The sequence below is a fragment of the Bubalus kerabau genome, chromosome 7 (genome assembly GCF_029407905.1).
Source record: "Bubalus kerabau isolate K-KA32 ecotype Philippines breed swamp buffalo chromosome 7, PCC_UOA_SB_1v2, whole genome shotgun sequence".
Taxonomy (NCBI): Eukaryota; Metazoa; Chordata; class Mammalia; order Artiodactyla; family Bovidae; genus Bubalus; species Bubalus kerabau.
The window spans coordinates 119,053,263-119,057,806 of NC_073630.1; the positions used below are offsets into that span (position 1 = coordinate 119,053,263).

The following is a 4,544-nucleotide window of genomic DNA, read 5'->3' on the forward strand; positions in this document are numbered from 1 at the left end:
AGCGCTGAAGGCATACACCCACGCAAGAGCTGTTGTACAAATGTTCACAGCAGCAATGTTCCTAATAGCTAAAAAGTAGAAAGCACCCAAATGTGCATACATTGATTGCTGAACAAACAAAATGGTATATCCAGGCAACAGAATGTTATTTGGTCATAAGAAAGGAATGAAGTTCTGATTCCTGTTCTGATTCTGATTCCAATACGAATGAATTTTGAAAACATTATGCTAAGTTACAGCAACCAGATAGAAACAGCTGCACGTTGTATGATTCATGTCTACGAAATGTACAGGATTAGCAAGGATGTAGACACAGAAAAAATTAGTGGCTTTGGGGACTGGGGCAAGGGGAACGGAGGGCTGGGTTTCTTTTGTTGTTCAGTGACTAATTCGTGTCGACCTTCTTTGCGATTCCATGGACTGCAGCACTCCAGTCTTCCCTGTCCTTCACTATCACTCAGATTTTGCTCAAATGCATGTCTATGGAGCCAGTGATGCCATCCAACCATCTCATCCTCTGTCGCCCCCTTCTTCTCCTGCCCTCAGTCTTTCCCAGCATCAGAGTCTTCTCTAATGAGTCAACTCTTCCCATCAGGAGGCCAAACTTTGGAGCTTCAGCATCAGTCCTTCCAATGAATATTCAAGGTTGATTTCCTTTAGGATGGACTGGCTGGATCTTCTGGCTGTCCAAGGGACTCTTGAGAGTCTTCCCCAGAACCACAGTTCAAATGCATCAATTCTTCAGCACTCAGCCTTTTTAACCTGGGTCTCTTTTAGGGGGAATAAAAGTGTTCTGAAATTAGAGATGAAAGAAAGTGAAAGTCACTCAGCTGTGTCCAACTCTTTGTGACCCCGTGGACTATACAGTCCGTGGAATTCTCCAGGCCAGAATACTGGAGTGGGTAGCCTTTCCCTTCTCCGGGGGATCTTGCCAACCAGGATCAAACCCAGGTCTCCCACGTTGCAGGCCGATTCTTTATCAGCTGACCCACAAGGGAAGCCCAAGAATACTGGAGTGAGTAGCCTATCTCTTCTCCAGCAGATCTTCCCGACCCAGGAATCAAACTGGGGTCTCCTGCATTACAGAGGATTCTTCACCAACTGAGCTACCTAAATCTAAATACATTAGCAATCACTGAATTGTACACTTTAAAATGGGGTGATTTTATGATACGTGAGTTATACCTCAATAAAGCTGTTATTTTAAAAGAGTTCCCCAATAAATCTTGACAGATCAAGAAGAAGGAATTTTTTCCAAGTGGGGAATGAGGGGTCACTGTGATTCTGTGCTGCGAAAGGGCTTCCTCAGCCTTGACCCCTTCGGCTGGCTGGCTCTGTAACACTGTCTGCATTGCCTGGTGGTCCAGGCGGGACCCTCACTTCAGTGTCTCCTTTCAGGGTTCTGATGCCAGGGACAGATGAGCACAGCAGGTAGGAAGGGATATTGGCGAGGAACATCCTTCTATGGTGGAGACCCCAATCCCACAGAACCCCTCCCTCCTTTGGGAATCTTAAGGAACATACCCCTCACCAACAGCGAAATCCTATTCAGCAGGAGAAAAGCATTTGGAAAGTTTTATCAGGTTTTTCTTCTCCCCAGCCCCCACTTCACCTTTTCCATCTACCTGCTGGAGATTTCCTGGGTCCAGACCTGAACAGTCTCTCCCCCTCCCCTCCTCAAAGCCTCGTCTCTCCCAGTGTCCTCTACTCCCCGCAGGTGAACAGTCGAGCCTCCCCGTACAGTTGTGCAGGTTGCGCACTGCTCAAGTGCCTGGCCGAGGGGGCGGGTCAAGGCTGAAATCCAGCTTGCTCTCTGCTCACTCTCACCAAGCTGAGCAGCCCAGACGGCAAGCCTTCTCGTAATTCTCACGAGGGTGCCGCACAGGCCAGCTGCCACTCTGGAGGGAGGGACGAGAAAGGAGGGAGGGGGGTGTGAACCGTCTCAACTGCTCCGAATCAGTGCCCACAGACATTCTGAAATGTTCCACCTGGAGCGACTGGAAACGGATGGATGTGCATTCATCATAACAGGCTAAGTTACACAGCAATAACGAGCAGAACCTCAGGTAGGTTAGCACAACTAAGGTATATGCCTTGCTCACGCTGCACGGCCTGTGTGGGGACAGTGCTGCGTGTGGTTGCCCAGGGACGCAGGCCGATGGAGGCTGCACCCGGGGACCCGGGCTGATGGAGGCTCTACCTTACTGTAACCGTTCATCCAGTACATGCAGTCTCCTCAGCCTCCAGAGCCAGGGGAGAGAGGTTGGAACATCATCCAGAATTTTCCACCACTCCTTTCTTTCCACTTCGTGCTCGTCAGGACCAGTCAACTGCTGCCCCCACTGCAAGGCTGAGAGATGCAATCCTCTCTGTGCCTGTGGGGGAGAAAAACAGACACGGGGCCCCAGAGTCCCCTGGGAACTTGTCAGCTGCAGGTTCTCAGGCTGGGAGTCCGGGTTTAGCAGACTCCCAGGGATTCCAGTGCAGGATCGCTCCCCACTCGCCCTGCCAAGGGAGCACTGACCCACACAGAGTGAGGGGGGGACTGCAGCACCCCGCACCCCAGGCAGCCTCTCACACTCCCGCACCAACACCCCCATCCACCGTTCTGGGCACCAGACCACACACAGAGCTCCTCTGGGTCTTCATGTGTCAGAAATATCTTCCCCACCCCTTACCCTATTCTTCGTAGGTTTACCCTTTAGGATCAGTTCAGATGTCACCTCCTCCAGGCAGTCTTCCCTGATCCTCTAAGCGGAGGATCTGACCCTTCCTATGAGCTTTAACATATCTTTGTTTCAGCTCTTCTCTTTAGCCCATTTGTTTTTGGCTGTGCTGGGTCTTCGCTGCTGTGGGGGGTACGCTCCAGTTGTGGTGTGTGGGCTTGTCTTGCTGCAGAGCACAGGCTCTGGAGCACAGGCTCAGTAGCTGTGGCATGTGGGCTTAGTAACCCGGCAGCATGTGGGATCTTGCTGGGCCAGGGATCCAGCTGGTGTCTTCCTGAATTGGCAAGTGAATTCTTCACCACTGGACCACCAGGGAAGTCCTTTAGCCAAGTTTTGTTTATAATGACTGGTCTCTGCCAGGTGCCTGCTGTGGGCAGGACACACCTAGGGGCCACTCTGTGCCAAAGCGGCCTGGAGACACAGGGAGAAATAGACTCAGTTCTTTCCTCAGAGTATCAGGCCCAGGGTTCTCAGTGTGCTGGCCGAACAGGGACTCCCTACCTCACCTACTTTTAATTCTCATGGCCACATCAAAGGCTCTGAGAAGCCCTGCAATCAAAGCAAAAGCTGCTGAGTTTCATCTGACCAGATGTCTCTCAAGAAAGAGGCTTCCCAGGTGGTGCTAGTGGTAAAGAACCCACCTGCCAATGCCAGAGATGACGTAAGAGATGAGGGTTCAGACCCTGGGTGGGGAAGATCCCCTGGAGGAGGGCATGGCAACCCACTCCCGTATTCTCACCTGGAGAATCCCATGGACAGAGGAGCATGGCGGGCTACAGCCCATAGGGTCTCAAAGAGTCGGACATGACTGAAGCGACTTAGCACACACGCTCCCAAGAAAATCTGATTCCAGCAGTGACTTGAGAATCACCCGTTCACACAACCAGGAACAAGATGCCCCAGGAACGTGGTTTGGAAGATGCTGTCCCAGGTGAGGGCACAGGTAACCAGCTGCTTCTGTAGGGAGCATCACCAGTGGACTGGAAGCACCAAGCCACGCTTCCGGGAGGTGGTGTTCTGAGAGCCAGGGCGGGGCTGCTGGCCAAGGATTTCCAGGGAAGTTTCAGCCTCTAAACTGAGATGTGCACAAGTGTGAAATATGTGTCAGATTTCAAAGATGGCACCAAGAACATAAACTGTCCCCAGTCTTGATGTTGATTACATGTCGAAATGATAATGATTTTGAACACATTAGAGGAAATGATTGTTTAATTATCTGCACCTGTTTCTTTTTATGTTCATTTACTTCTTTAATGCCGCTACCAGAAACTTTAACTTGCATGTGTGGCCTCTTATATTTTCTGTTGGGCAGTGTTGCCTGTGATATTTTAATAAAATGGAAGTGAAGAGTTTGTAGAAAGCTTCTATAATTCTTTTTGGCATATCTGGAGAGAGACCTTGGAATGCCCTTGTTTAACAAAGGAGAAAACGCAGGCCCAAAGAGGGCAAGCCAGTATCCTGGGACCACACAGCATGTTGTGGATGGAGCCAGGCCCAGAACTTAGCACTTGCTCCAGACTGGTTTGGACGAATCAACCACACTCTGACAAACCTAGACTGGGCTCCCCAGACACCCCAGGAGTACTCAGGCCTGCAGACCACCAGAAACAAGGCAAGGATGACATCTGACCCTGGTCTAAAGATTACCCCAGGGCCATTAACAAGGCAGCCAGGAGACATCACTGGGCTTCCCTGGTGGCTCAGATGGTAAAGAATCTGCCTGCAATGCGGGAGACCCAGGTTTGATCCCTGAGTCAGGAAGATCCCCTGGAGGAGGGCATGGCAACCCACTCCAGTATTCTTGCCTGGAGAATCCCA

General features: G+C 50.9%; 1 long non-coding RNA gene across 1 annotated transcript; it reads right to left on the reverse strand.

The window, feature by feature from the left end:
* Positions 1-560: 560 nt before the first annotated feature.
* LOC129657335 (uncharacterized) lies at positions 561-4,135 on the reverse strand. Its single transcript, XR_008716689.1, has 3 exons — positions 3,466-4,135; positions 2,201-2,375; positions 561-793 (listed from the first exon to the last, which is right to left on the reverse strand). It is a non-coding gene; the product is annotated as an uncharacterized LOC129657335 (long non-coding RNA).
* Between the last annotated feature and the right edge of the window lie 409 nt (positions 4,136-4,544).